We start from the raw sequence: 16,487 nt of genomic DNA, 5'->3' as shown, positions 1-16,487 counted from the left end.
AATTGCTGCAAAATGAATCAAAATTAGTAATTGAAAAACTATGGACAAGATGAATGGAATTATCAAACCAGGGTGGATGTTTGGGCGTTGGTTGCTTAATGATAAAAAACTCCATTGGTCGCTGAATTCTCTTCCATAGTTGTAATGAACTTAGAGATTCAATGATCATAACTTTTGGCACTTCAAGTGACACATCGTTTTGAATTTCTAGTGGTATAACTGTTGGAACGTCTAAGGACATGTCTTGTGGATCACCAAAGGTCACACCTATTGGTTCTTCAAAAGACATGTTTCTTGAATCATCAACTCGAAGTGATATGCCTCTTGGATTATCCTGCAAAACAATAGGAAGCATAGATGAAAGAGTAAGGTTAATTAAAATATGTTCTTCATTCTCCTCTTTATCTCCAAATTCATCATTTTCAACTCTCTCGTTTTCAACTCCAACGTCTTCTTTATCCACTCTTTGCTTCTCATCATTTTCAACGTTTTGTTTGATTTCAAAATTCATTCCATCATTTGAACTTCCTTCCAAACGTTCTTCTTCAAGTTGTTCCTTCATTGCTTCAATTCTTTTCCTCAAGGTGTTTTGATCTTCATTCACTTGGCTAGGAGATAATGGAGTCAAGATGATTTTTCTTTTATTACGGTAGAATGAATACCGATTTGTGAATCCATCATACAATGCTCGTTTATCAAACTACCAAGGTCGACCAAAAAGAAGATGGCTTGAATTTATGGAAGCAACATCACAAAAGACTTCATCTTCATATCTCCCAATTGAAAAGGGCATAAGTACTTGCTCTATGACTTTGAACTCTTCATCTTCATTTAATCCTTGCAAAACATATGGGCTGGGATGTTTGAATGTTGTAAGTCCCAACTTCGTGACCATGTATGTGCTTGCAAGATTTGCACAACTTCCTCCGTCAATAGCTACAAGACATACTTTACCATCTACATGGCAAAGAGTGTGAAATGCATTCATTCTTTGCTGTTCATACTTCATGGAAAAGTTAAAAAATTGTTAGTGCAATAAAGAATGAAAATATGTAAAAGGACCTTACCAAGAACACTCTCACAAAACCTCACAGTAACACTCCAAAGAAATTAAAATATCACTCCACTCACACTCGTGTTTGCACTCAGGGATATATTCTTGGCTTTTTTCTGATCCCCCTTCTGATTTCACCATCTCGTTTGCCTTTTACCGCTCAATTCTCTCTTGTGGGTCCTTTTTAAGAACTAACTCAAGATTAAGCAAGTTTCTTTAGTTTGTGTGTCGGTTTAGAATGGTTAGGAATAGAAAATGATTATGATAAGGGTAGTATAGAAAAAGGTTTAGAAAAAAAATATGGTAATGAAATAAGAAAAGATAAAGAATAAAGAAATGAAATGAAATGATAAAAAAAATGAAGATAACTTACAACTCAAGTTGCAACACTTACTATCTTCCTTCACAAGAAACAACAAGGATACCTCCTTCAAGTTTGATGTTGGGTAGATTGTAATATGCTTCTCTTTGAGTGTACTTTGCAACTTTGCTTCACTTTTTCTTTTCCTTTGAATTTTCTTCTTTTCTTTTCTTTCTTTTGCACTCCAAATTTGTTGTAGGAGTCTTTTTTTTTCTTTTATTCTTTCTCGTTGCTTTTTGTTATAGTACTTTGAATGTCAATCCACCAAAGCTCTGATTACCGCTTGATGTAAGGCTAACCAGGCTTCTTCAATAATGGAGAAGTTGGCAACCTTGTTGTTTCCCGATCTAGGAGAGACACCAAATGCTACACGTTGAATTGGAAGTAATCTGCAAAAATTAAAGAAAGAAATGATTAAAATAGAATATGAAAGAAGAAAAGAAATGATAAGAAAGGAAATAGATAGAAATGTTATCAAATATGGCTGCGGAAGTATGATAGAAGAATCCTTCAAGAATTGATGAATTCGGCCTCCAAATAATATTGATGGACGAATGCCTTGATGATGATTGAAGGATAATTTAATGGTGAAAAGATGAAGATTGCAATGAAATGGTAATGGAATTAGCGTGAAGGTGGTGGACTATAGTGATGTTATAGGAGAGAAAATGGTGATGGTAGGTGGTAATGAATAGATAGTATCTTATAAGACTAAGAAGGAACCAATGCTATAAAGGAGCAAAGACCCGTTTCTTATAAGTCGTTATAAGGGATGGTATTAAGGACTTTGACCCTCTATCTATAGGAGATAGGAACCAGAAGTATCAAGGTGAAGGAATGACGCCACAAGCTTTAGAAAGGCTTGCTTAATCGATATAGTTCTAAAAAGAACTTGAAAAGAGAATAATCTCACAAAGGATTTTTAATTGATCAAAGGGTTCTATTACAAATGAAATGCAATAGCCTATTTATAGTTTTCAAAGGGTTTAGGCCGAATAGATACTTGATGGTTCGGCCAAGGTTGAAACCCCTTTGAAAATACATGATTTGTTGATGAAAATACATGATTTAAATGAAGATACATGCTCTTGGCCGAATGGTTATGTGTTGGTTCGGCCCTAAGGTTGATTTGAATGCATTTGGAAGTTATTTGGGCACCAAAATGAAGAGGAAAGAGTCTTTGGCCGAATAGGAAGCATCCCTTGGTGTTTTGGCGCCAATTTGATGTCACATGGAGTGCACATGCTTGAATGATGCACATGGCAGCCTACTTGAACACACATGGGTATTCTTGCAAGGCTTTGGTGATGTTACAACCATAGGATGGTGTCTTGAAGTCCATAGAATGAATATGACAGCAACTAGGCGTGACTTGGCTTCCAACATGCATCTAGGTGTCATATTTTTATTGATTATTTGTAATATAACTTTATATAGGATGATGCGTTATCTTTTAGGATTAGATTTATTATTTTATTAGGAATTAAGGTTGGGTTAAAATATTATCTTTAGTTATTATTATTTTATTAGGAATTAGAGTTAAGACATGTTTAGTTTATTATTATTTTATTCATTAGTTATTTAGGACCTTTAGAACTCAGCCCCTATATAAAGGAGGCTTCATTCTACTTTGTAAATCAGATTTCTTTGATCAATAATACAACAAAAGTTTGTTTTTACAAGTGCTGATTGCCTTGTGCCTTCGAAGCTTCTTCTCCTGGAGTTCTTTCAAGTTCTTGTCAGGGAGATTAATCTTCACACTCCAATTTGCCTTTTCATCGCGACTAGGAGGGTTGGTTAGAGCCATATTATCGTGTTTGCCTTTTCATTGCGACTAGGAGGGCTCGATAGGACATTATCCATCGATTTTACACATCCATCCACGCCATCAATCATCTTTACCGTTCACTTTCATAAGGGAGATCTTTGATTTCTTGGTTATTTTCTCTATTCTTAATTCCTTTATCTTTTGTTTATCTTATTTTAATCTTGTTTCTTTTCTTGTTTCTAGCACTAAAAGAAACCCTAAAGAATCCTAGCTATTGCCACCACCTTCCTCATTCATTCCTTATTGTTCTTCATCGAGTCTAGAGCTTTTCTAGGTTTGATTCTTCAACAAGAGCAACGTTCATCAATCCGCCACCGCTTCCCTATCAATTGGTATCAGAGCTGGGCCGATTCTTGGAGAGAAACAGGCAATCTTGCTTGTTCTTGCACACAAAACCGTCAAGGTACCCCAACGAAGCTAGTTCACAAACGATTCAGCGTTTCAGGTTCTTTTTATTTAATTTTAATTTAGATTTAAATCCTTCTTGTTAGTTTGCTATTTTTAAAATAAAAAAAAGCCAAAAAGCCAAAATTTCAAAAAAAATTGCAAACGAAGGTATTTAGGGCTGATTTTATCCATATATTATATTTATTCTAAGAGTAATCCCCAGTCCAAATTTCACCCCAATCGGAGTTCATTGGAGCCTTAAAATACATCATTCAAGTTTCATCGGCAGATTTGGTTTAAAATCTTGTCAAATTTCTTGAAAATTTTAAAGGAGGAATTTCGTGGTGAATATTTCCAGATTGAAACTTCATATATTGGAGATCATTCACAAAAAATATTAGAATTTTTGGAGATCAAGAACAACTTCGAAAAAAGTGATCAAGAAAAACAGATTGTTTGAGGACTCACCGTTCAACAGGGTCTACTGGATACTACTGAAGGTATTTGGGTCTGAAATTTTACAGGTGGTTTCTTGACGCATCGAAAGAAATTCAAGAAATTTTTCAGAATTTTTGGACACCGGTAACCCCCTCAAAAACGTTGCTCAAGGTGATCCAGCGTTTTCTAGGTTTTCTGGTTTGCTCCCTTTTTCTTTGACTCTTAGTGCTTTAGGTTCTTTTGTTTTTCCTTGTTATTGTTCTTTTGCATTATCTAACACATTATCTTCTTTGTGAAGGTGGCGGCAATAGCTAGGGTTCTTTAGGGTTTCTTTTAGTGCTAGAAACAAGAAAAGAAACAAGATTAAAATAAGATAAACAAAAGATAAAGGAATTAAGAATAGAGAAAATAACCAAGAAATCAAAGATCTCTCTTATGAAAGTGAACGGTAAAGATGATTGATGGCGTGGATGGATGTGGAAAATCGATGGATAATGTCCTATCGAGCCCTCCTAGTCGCAATGAAAAGGCAAACACGATAATATGACTCTAACCAACCCTCCTAGTCACGATGAAAAGGCAAATTGGAGTGTGAAGATTAATCTCCCTCACAAGAACTTGAAAGAACTCCAGAAGAAGAAGCTTCGAAGGCACAAGGCAATCGGTACTTGCAAAAACAAACTCTTGTTGTATTATTGATCAAAGAAATCTGTTTTACAAAGTAGAATGAAGCCTCCTTTATATAGGGGCTGAGTTCTAAAGGTCCTAAATAACTAATGAATAAAATAATAATAAACTAAACATGTCTTAACTCTAATTCCTAATAAAATAATAATAACTAAAGATAATATTTTAACCCAACCTTAATTCCTAATAAAATAATAAATCTAATCCTAATAGATAATGCATCATCATATATTAAGTTATATTACAAATAATCAATAAAAATATTGAAAATTCGTAATATTTACAAAATCCCGTATTAATCCCGTATAGGATTTTCTGCATGCATCGTCTTCAGTAAAATGGCCATATCTTGAGTTCCCGATATCGGATTGATACAATTCAAGAACCGTTGGAAAGATAAGAGACATAAAATTTTATCTCCAGAATATATGTTGACCAAATAAGATCAGAATCCCATTCAAAAAGTCGTCTCAAGTATGCTACTGTTATGATCTTCTTTTCCAAAGCTTGGACGAGTGGATCATTTGGAAGAGTTATTACTTATTCCTTTGATGTGAGCCTTGTGATGCATGTATCATCCTCCCTTTCTTCAAAAAGATTCGACCTCGAATCTGAAACATTAAAGGGATCAAAATTAGAATAGTTTAGTAATTCATTCACATTATGCTTACCGAATAGATATGCTTTGAATCTTCGAGACTTTGTTCTTCTAATAGGTTCGAGTAGAAACATTAGTCCAAAGAAGCATGTATTATGGACTCTGGTGCATGTATCATTCCCCCACTCCTCAAAAGGATTCGTCCTCGAATCTGAAAATCCAAAAGAAAGAGATTTAGATGTGTTGAAAGAAAAACTTGTGGAACATTTACCAGGATCAATGTGATGTGTCTTTATGCATTTTAGTCGAGGTTTCTTCTTTGTAGGAACTGATTTCTTGTAGTCTTGAAATCCTCTTTTCCATACAAGTCTTGCAATATGATGTTTTGGTTGAAATTCAACATGACGCCGGCCACTGTTGGCTTTCTGTATGATTATTTCATATAATTTCTCCATGGTTTTATTCGTGTGTGGTGAGAATGAGTGTTTAAAAACCATGTCAACTGGTTTGTTAAAGTAATCCCTTAAGTCTTCTAAGTGTGGTTCATGAATTAATGATTCCCAGGAGGATATTTGTGGACTGTAAAACTTGTTTAGTTGGCAAGGAAACTCATATACAAGATAAAGCTCATTAATAGCACTTTTAAAAGTATGGGTAGAAATATCAGAAATATCCGAGTTATCGTGATATACATCTTTGATATATTCAATTCTCGGAATAGTAATATGAGTTTGATAGGTAAGAGTATACCTTCGTGGTAGTGTATCGTCTACTGTGTTTTGCTTACCTCGGTATGTTACGCACTTAAAGGAGTTGTGTTTAGTATGGATGACAACTTCACGAGCCTTACCTTGTAAGAAGGAGAAGAAGTACGTTACAATGTCATTAAAATGAGTAATAAAATACTTACCTTTGGACTCTCGTAAATCGTGACTCTTCATTAATATGACATAGTGATTAGGGCTTTCAGTTGGTAACCCGTCAGGAGGGTCACCTAGCACTATTCGATAACTCTTGGCGATTGAAGATGGTGTGGGCCAGTCTCGTGTTTCTTTTACTTTCTCATCATTTACATGGATTCCCTATGCACGAACTATAAAGCATGTGGAGTTGTTCAAGTCATGTTTCGTCATTAAGATGACGTTACGACTAAGGCTTTCATGGATGTATCCTTTTTGTAACAAATTTAACTCTTTGGTTTCTTCAAGATTGTATGTTTGACGAGGTATGATGGAACCTTGAATTAGATTGGTTTGGTGTTGTTTTCCTTTTTCCATTGGTAATCCGTCAGGTGGATCACCAAACACTTCTCGAAAATCATGTAACAAAGATGAAAACACACTAGGCAAATCCTTGTTAATGTTAGAAATTGAAATAATTGATTCTCTAAAGCGAACAAGGATGAAAGGCTGTTTGTAAAGAAGGTTCTCTCTCAATTCTTTTGTGCTCACACGTAGATTTTGAGTCACTCTTTTGTTCTCATAATTAGGTTCACTCACCTCCCATGGGTCATTATGCTTTTGGCTTTTGTAACTAGTGACCTCTTTTTCTTTTGCCTCTTTCTCAACTTTTTCTTTTTTTGATTTCCCTACCTCCTCACAAATTTGATCTTTAGGGGCTGGAAGTGTGTCATTCTTTGCTGGTCGTTCTTTCTCATTGTCAGGTTTGTCATCTCTTGGCTTTTTCAGAGAAGATGGAGCAGAAGATGAGGAAGGATTTGAATGATTACCTTGGTAAGAGGATGAAGTACCTTGGTAATGTTCTCGAAATCTCCTCTGGATTTGTGCTTCGATTGTCATTGCTTTCTTTAGTGTATCTTCAAGGTTTTCGTACCCATGGAGGTCAAGAAGATTAGTGATGTTTGAGTTTAAGCCGACGATGAATCTTGACACGGTGACCTCTTCTTTTTCGGTTATGTTAGCCATATTGAGTAAGGACTGCATCTCCTTGTAGTAGTCTTCAACTGAACTTCTACCTTGTCGAAGTCGGTGTAGTCGTTGTTTAACTTCTCGTGTATAATGTGTCGGTAGAAATCGCTTCCTCATGGTTTGTTTGAGGTCGGTCCAAGAAGTGATTGTTGGAATTTGGAAGTTCTGGATCTTTTTCCTTGTTTGCATCCACCAAGTTCGAGCATATCCTTCGAATTGCATGGTGATGAGGGGAACTTGTTTAGCTTGGGGGTAGTCATGGTATGCGAAGATGAGATCAACTTTTTCTTCCCAATCGATGTACCTTTTCGGATCATTGTCTCATTTGAAAGAAGGGATCATGAACTTTGGTTTTGCAAAGAGTTCAGGTGCTTGGAAACGTGGTTGTTCTCGCCTGGGTACCAAAAGTTCAATATTGTTTGGTCTTGGATTCTGGTTTGGTAGATCCAGTTGTGGTTCTTGTCGTTCTCTCACAATTTCATCAAATCTTTCAACTTGAGTCGTGAGTCGGGCAAGTGTGGCTAAGATAGCTGTAAGTGTCTTGTTGTTAGTGTCGCCCATTCTGAAATCATAACACTCAAAAGAAAATTTTTAAAGTAAAATAAAAATAAAAGAAAGAAAATTCAACAAAGCAAGAAACCTCACAAGTCACTCCAAGAAAGTAACACAACGAGAGGCAAGTAAGCCGATCTTGTACTCTTTAAAACTCACTTTACCAAGTAGTCTTTCACAGTTCGTATCGGAGTTTGATTACTAGCAAAGGCGATAAGAAAAACCTAAAAGCTCTAAGAGGCCAAACAAAGGTTAAACTCCAAGAGAATGAGAATGCAAAGAAGGAAGAAGTATGCAAACTCTTTAGTCCTACTAACACAAAGAAGATAATGTGTTAGATAATGCAAAAGAACAATAACAAGGAAAAACAAAAGAACCTAAAGCACTAAGAGTCAAAGAAAAGGGGACCAAACCAGAAAACCTAGAAAACGCTGGATCAACTTGAGCAACATTTTTGAGGGGGTTACCGGTGTCCAAAAATTCTGAAAATTTTTTTAATGTCTTTCGATGCGTCAAGAAACTACCTGTAAAATTTGAGAACCAAATACCTTCAGTAGTATCCAGTAGACTCTATTGAACGGTGAGTCCTCAAACAATCTGTTTTTCTTGATCACTTTTTTCGAAGTTGTTCTTGATCTCCAAAAATTCTGATATTTTGTGTGAATGATCTCCAATATATTAAGTTTCAATCTGGAAATTTTTACCACGAAATTCCTCCTGTAAAATTTTCAATAAATTCGACAAGATTCTAAACCGAATCTGCCGATGAAACTTGAATGATGTATTTGAAGGCTCCAATGAACTCCGATTGGGGTGAAATTTGGACTGGGGATTAATCTTCGAATGAATATAATATATGGATAAAATCAGCCCTAAATATATTCGTTTGCAATTTTTTTGAAATTTTGGCTTTTTGGCTTTTTTTTATTTATTTTGTTTTTTTGGCTTTTTTTTTGTTTTTTTTTTGTTTTTTTGAAAAAAAAATAGCAAAATAACAAGAAGGATTTAAATCTAAATTAAAATTAAATAAAAAGAACCTGAAACGCTGAATCTTTTGTGAACTAGCTACGTTGGGGTACCTTGACGGTTTTGTGTGCAAGAACAAGCAAGATTGCTTGTTTCTTTCCAAGAATCGGCCCAAATCTGATACCAATTGATAGGAAAGCGATGGCATATTGATGAACGTTGCTCTTGTTGAAGAATCAAACCTAGAAAAGCTCTAGACTCGATGAAGAACAATAAGGAATGAATGAGGACGGTGGCGGTAATAGCTAGGGTTCTTTAGGGTTTCTTTTAGTGCTAGAAACAAGATTAAAATAAGATAAACAAAAGTTAAAGAAATTAAGAATAGAGAAAATAACCAAGAAATCAAAGATCTCCCTTATGAAAGTGAATGGTAAAGATGATTGATGGCGTGGATGGATGTGGAAAATCGATGGATAATGTCCTATCGAGCCCTCCTAGTCGCAATTAAAAGGAAAACACGATAATATGGCTCTAACCAACCCTCCTAGTCGCGATGAAAAGGCAAATTGGAATGTGAAGATTAATCTCCCTCACAAGAACTTGAAAGAACTCCAGGAGAAGAAGCTTCGAAGGCACAAGGCAATCAGCACTTGCAAAAACAAACTCTTGTTGTATTATTGATCAAAGAAATCTTCAATTACAAAGTTGAATAAAGCCTCCTTTATATAGGGGCTGAGTTCTAAAGGCCTTAGATAACTAATGAATAAAAAAATAATAAACTAAACATGTCTTAACTCTAATTCCTAATAAAATAATAATAACTAAAGATAATATTTTAACCCAACCTTAATTCCTAATAAAATAATAAATATAATCCTAAAAGATAATGCATCATCCTACATTAAGTTATATTACAAATAATCAATAAAAATATTGAAAATTCGTAATATTTACAAAATCCCGTATTAATCCCGTATAAGATTTTCTGCATGCACCGTATTCAGTAAAATGGCTATATCTTGAGTTCCCGATATCGGATTGATGCGATTCAAGAACCGTTGGAAAGATAAGGGACAAACGGTTTTATCTAAAGAAGACATGTTGACCAAATAAGATCAGGATCCCATTCAAAAAGTCGTCTCAAGTCTGCTGCTGTTCTGATCTTCTTTTCCAAAGCTTGGACGAGTGGATCATTTGGAAGAGTTATTACTTCTTCCTTTGATGTGAGCCTTGTGATGCATGTATCATCCTCCCTTTCTTCAAAAAGATTCGACCTCGAATCTGAAACATTAAAGGGAGCAACATTGGAATCGTTTAATGATTCATTCACATTATACTTACCGAATAGATATGCTTTGAATCTTCGAGACTTTGTTCTTCTAATAGGTTCGAGTAGAAATATTAGTCCAAAGAAGCATGTATTATGGACTCTGGTGCATGTATAATGTCATGAAAGGTCACATTATGTGGAAGGTAACCTTTCATCATTTGAGCTACTTTACAAGTGTTTGAGCTGAAGATGAGCTGGCCATAGATGAATTACATGAAGATGAGTCATAGGTCAGCTCCTTGTGAAAAGGCACCTTTTGGAATGAAAACTATTCGCGAAAAGGTACGAATCCACAAAAATTGACATAGACCATATTTCAAGTGTTCTGTGTAGTGAAGATGAAGGTGCAACTCTCCAGCTGAAATGATGTCTCTAACTAGCTCAAAAGTCCAGCTCAAGTGAGCTATGAGCTCGGGGGTCAACTGGCAACTTTGTCCAAAAATGTTCTTGAGCTGTCCCGAAGTTGTCCTAGTTAAGTTTCCATAGCTCTTGGACTCCAATGCTACCTTTAAGTCAGCTCCCATCATATGGTCGAACATGCACCTACAAAAGAAAGCATAATATAAGCTAAGTATATGAATTATTATAAAGTAATAAGAATGTGCATATTATAAAGATGTGAACTATAGGTTATAATAATAACTCATGCATCATATGATAATGAATGAATATTATTATTATAACTATAGATTATATGCATGAATATCAATCAATGATGCAAACCATAGGACATAATGAATGAATGCACATGTTATGATAATTCAAGCATAGTCTAATATGAAAATGTATGCTCATAATAATATATAGTGCATAAATGAGTAAATATAATATAAAGTAAGGTAGAACTCCCTTATATTGAGCTTGATGGATTTTCAATGATGTGAGTATGTCATGCAGAAAGTTGGTGCTAGATAGGATCACATCACCTGGTTAGCCTTACATCACAACTCTTCACCAAGGGACTTAATCGCCAAAAGGTAAGTAACTCTTCATTTGAAACTTATTCTCTCCTCACTTTTCATAACCAAACACGTGAAGGGTCACTTCCAAAATTGATATCCTTTAAAGATGATCACTCTCAAAAGGTACCTACTGGTAAATCATATTCCAAACAAAGGCCTAAAGGGAAATCTTACGAAAGGGTACCTAATGGAAGAACACAAATGTTCAAAGGATGCATTCTTTTAGCAAGAAGACGTAAAGCTTTGCAAGGACAAAATGAACTCGATTTGAGGACAAATCTCCCTAAAGAAGGGGGGATGATACAAGCACGTTTTCACCTACAAAGGGAGTACTCTTGAACATCTTTATATTGAATTTACTTTATATTAGTTATATACTATAAGCTTTTATAATACATTTTATGATAAGAATTCTTGTTATGTAGTTAATAAATGCTTAGTATGAACACAGCATGCACATTGATATTTAAGCATGTTAGGATAGTCTTATAATCATATTAGGAATGATTATCATATATACATCAAGGCAGCATCATTATAAATCATTTCATTAGTTCATATGCATTCATATTAGCTCTTAAGCTTCATGCATTATCTTACACATATTTTGAGATGATATAATTAGCTCATGACATTCGAACATAGCTCACATCACCATAATCATACACAACAGCAAGGTATTTAGCTCATAACAGCTCAATATCATAGACTTACTTTGTTTCCTTGCACATATAGGTACATTGGAGTGTGATGCACGTTGAGGTAGCTTGGTGAATGATTTGGGCGACATATGTAGCTCACAAACAGCTCACAATGTACATGGCAGCTCATGAAACACTAAGGAAATCTCAATTCAGCTGGAGGAGCTTAAGGCTAGCTAAACTCAGCTAGTTGGACTATTTACGACTGAGTTGCCAAAAGTGATATCAATGGTAGCTGAATGTAGTTGAACATGTTGTTATAGAGCTCACAAGGACACGGCTAGGAAGCTTGTTCACAAACAACCCATGCTTGCTAGCTAGCTCCACACTCAAGCTAGCTTGGAAGGAGACACATACACGCCCAAGTTGGAACACATGACCAGCCATCATTCCATGCACAAGGTTGCACCACAAGGTTCCCTAGAACACCCATGTGCGTACCATATGACCAGCCCCCCATGTGCCTTGCGTGTGATATCATTTAAGCGCCAAGATGAAGAGCTCTCTCCCTATTCGGCTAAGCATCATCTCCCATCCAATTTGGCGCTAACATGAAGGGACATAAGAGCTATTCGGCCAAGGGTTATTACCCGCCATTTAAACTGAACCATCATCTCTATTTTTGATGCAAGCACGTTTTCAACTATAAAGGGAGTACTCTTGAACATCTTTTTAATGCATTTAATTTATAATAGCCTTATAATATATATCATGCTAAGGATATTAGTTTTGAAGTTAAAGAATAACTTAGTATGAATACATCTTGCACATTGTTATTTTAATATGTTAAGCATGTTAGGATAGCTATATAATTATATTACGCATGATTATAACATATACATCAAGGCAACATACTTATAATGCATTTCATTAGTTCATTTACATTCATATTAGCTCTTAGGCTTTATACCTTACCTTACACATATTAGGAGAAGATATAATTAGCTCATGACAATCAAACTTAGCTCATATTACCATAATCAAACATGGCAGCAAGGTAATTAGCTCATATTAGCTCAATACCATGGAATTTCCTTGTTTCCTTGCACATGTAGGTACATTGGAGCATAATGAATGTTGAGGTAGCTTGGTGAATGATTTGGACGTCATATGCAGCTCACAAACAGCTTACAAAGTACAAGGCAGCTCATGGAACACTAAGGGAAGCTCGATTCAACTAGAGGAGCTTAAGGCTAGCTAAACTTAGCTAGTTGGACTATTTGGAGCTGAGTTGCCAAAAGCGATGTCAAAGGTAGTTTAATGTAACTGAATATGCTGTTATCGAGCTTATAAGGACTTAGCTAGGAAGCTTGTTCACAAACAGCCCATGCTTGCTAGCTAGCTCCACAACTCAAGCTAGCTTGGAGGAGACACATGCACGCCCAAGAGAGAGCACATGACCAACCATCATTCCATGCACAAGGATGCACCACAAGCATCCTAGAGAAGCCATGTGCATGCCTTGTGACCAGCCCACCATGTGCTAGGCGTGTTCCTTCATTTAGGCGCCAAGATGAAGAGTCCTCTCACCATTCGACCAAGCACTCCTTTCTCTCCAATTTGGTGCCAACTTGAGGGGACACAAGAGCTATTCGGCCAAGGGTTATTTCCCTTCATCTAGGGCCGAAACATTATGTCATTTAGCATTAAAATTATGTCATTTTATAGAGACACAAGGGCTGGCCGAATCCTTTTATAACCATTCGGCCATGTCTCCCCATTTCCTATAAATAGGAAAGCAATCATCATTTGTAATCAAACCTTGGTTTTAATTAAAGTGAGATTATTCTCTTCCTTAAGTCCTGGTGACTTTTATCGACTTATTAAGTATAATTTATACTTGTGGCATCAACCCCTTCTCTTTTCACCTTGATACTTCTGGTTTCTAGTTCTTTATAACTAGTGGGTCAAAGTACTTGTAAACCACCCCTTAAAGAAGTAATATAAAGTTTGGGTCTCTTCTCTCTATAGCATTGGTTCGTCTTTAAGCCTTCTTTAAGATACTATCCTCTCATCTATTCCATTATTTCGATAACCAAACCCATAGTCATATCCATCAACTTCTGCTTCCATCTCTTAATTATTAAACAGCTCACCTCTTCACCCTTACGTTTACCGCCTTAATCTTTCTATTTTTGAGCCATTCACTTTGCAGGTTGTTTTGCTTCCTTCCTAGATCCACAATCATTTATTAAGGTATCAGAAGAGCCTTGCATCAAGCGGTATCAGAGCTTTGGTGGAAGAAAGCAGCGTGCAACAACAACAAAAAGAAAAATACAAAAAGAAGTGCAAGTGAAGTGCAAAAGTGAAAGAAAGCAAGAAAAATCAGCAAAGAAAATAAAAGCACTCAAAAGAAGAAATTGAAAGCACTCGAAAAGAAGAAAAAGAAAGAAAGAAAAGTTGGAAGCACTCATCAACAATTCTCACCACCAAGCTATTCAAGTAAGCCTTTAAATTTGACTGTGGTGATAGAATATTGTAAAGTGACGTGTGTAAGTAAACCCTTTGTTTCTCTTCTTTCTATTTTTTCTAAGCCACCCTTTCATTATATTTTATTTTCCATTCCTACTAACCCTTTTGTAGCCGACACCAAACAAGTAAAATTTACTCGATATAGTCTTGAGTAAAAGTTTTCTAGAACTTGAGACAAGAGAATTGAGAGGAAAAAGGCTGGAGCGTGTGTAAGATCAGAAGAGGATAAGTAAAAGCCATTAAAATCCTAGAGTACAAACACGAGTAGATTGAGTGACATCAAGTTTTCTTGGAGTGATTCGTGAGGCTTTGTGAGAATATATTCTGGTAAGGTCTTTTACACATCTTATTCTTTTCTTATTTGCTAACCATGTCTCGGAGTTCAGGACGATCACCAGAAAGAGAAGCCCCTAACTTGCAAACCCAAGCCATTATGCATGAAATGGCAAGATTGTTGAAATTAGAATTGGAGCCTTTGCAAGATTGTATGGATCAATTAGAAGCATCCTTAGGTAACCGAAGAGTAAACCGCCCTAGAATGGAAGAAGAATTAGAAGAGGAGGAGGCTGAAGTAACATCCGTAGCAAGAAGAGATGCTCACAGAAATCAGAATGACAACTTCAGCAACATCAAGGTGACCATTCCTCCATTTCAAGGACGAACAGATCTTGAAGCCTATCTGGACTGGGTAATCAAAATCGAACACATTTTTGATTGTCAAAATTATACGGAACAAAAGAAGGTTAGGCTTGCTGCTATGGAATTCGTGGACTATGCCTTAGTTTGGTGGAACCAATTGGTAAGTTCAATAAGACGAAATGGTGAATGCCCCATCACTACATGGGAAGAAATGAAAGCCATTATGAGGAAAAGGTTCGTGTCTACTCACTATCACCGAGATCTTTATCATAAACTACAAAATTTGAAACAAGGAAGCAAGAGCGTTGAAGATTATTTCAAAGAAATGGAGATAGCCATGATCCGAGCCAATGTGGATGAAGATAGAGAAGCAACAATGGTAAGGTTCTTATCTGGCCTAAATCTTGATATTGCTAACCTTGTTGAACTTTAGCATTATGTAGAGATTGAAGAGATGGTGCATGTGGCCATGAAAATTGAAAGACAACTCAAAAAGAAATCCTACACTAGGAGCAATCCAAATTCGGCCAACAAATGGAAGCAAAAACCTATTACTTTCCAGAAGCAAACTCCAGTCCAAACAAAGGATCGTGCAGAGGTACCTAAAACTATACAAGTGGGTGAGTTTAGCAAGGGTAAAGAAAAGAAAACCAGCACTTTCGAGAGAACAAGAGACATCAAATGTTTCAAGTGTTTTGGAAAAGGACATGTTGCTAGTCAATGTCCCAACCGAAATGCCATGATGGTACTTTACAATGGAGATATTGTATCGGATTCTGACGAGCCTATTTTTGATGAGGAACCTGAAACAATGCAAGATGAAGAAACTGAAGAAAACGCAGATCATGGTGAGATGCTTGTTTCTAAAAGGTGCCTACAATCACAAACATTCCAAGAGGATATTCAAAGAAACAGTATTTTCCATACAAGATTCCATGTCAAGGACAAGGTTTGCATAGTGATCATCGATGGAGGAAGTTGCACAAACATAGCCAGCACTCTTATGGTTGAAAAACTTGGATTGCCAACGTCAAAGCATCCTACTCCATATAAACTCCAATGGCTTAATGAAGGAGGTGAGTTAAATGTTACCAAACAAGTTCTAATTCCTTTTTAAGTTGGAAGGTACAAGGACGAGGTGCTTTGTGACATTGTCCCTATGCATGCTAGCCACATTCTACTTGGGAGACCATGGCAGTATGACAAAAGGACCATTCATAATTGTTTTCACAATCAATAAACTTTTAAGCATGATGGACGCAAGGTGACCTTGATGCCTTTAACGCCTAAAGAAGTACAACAAGATCAATTGCATATGCGAAAGAGTGTACAAGCATGGCGCAAAGACAAAACCCAAACGAAAAATGAAGAGGAACTAAACAAGAAACCAAACTTCTTCATAAAGAAACATGGTGGTTCAATTCTGGAAAATGAAGGGTCTCCTACGAAAGGTGGTGATGATTGGGACTTAAAGTCACAACTCTTCACCAATGGTTTTAATCTTCAAAAGGTAAGTACGCTTTCATATGAAACCTTTTCTCTCCTCACTTTTCAGGACCAACCACGTGAAAGGTCACTTCCAAA

The sequence above is a fragment of the Hibiscus syriacus genome, unplaced genomic scaffold (genome assembly GCF_006381635.1).
Source record: "Hibiscus syriacus cultivar Baekdansim isolate YM2019G1 unplaced genomic scaffold, ASM638163v2 tig00003454_pilon, whole genome shotgun sequence".
Lineage (NCBI taxonomy): Eukaryota > Viridiplantae > Streptophyta > Magnoliopsida > Malvales > Malvaceae > Hibiscus > Hibiscus syriacus.
Note: the sequence above shows the minus strand (reverse complement) of the source record.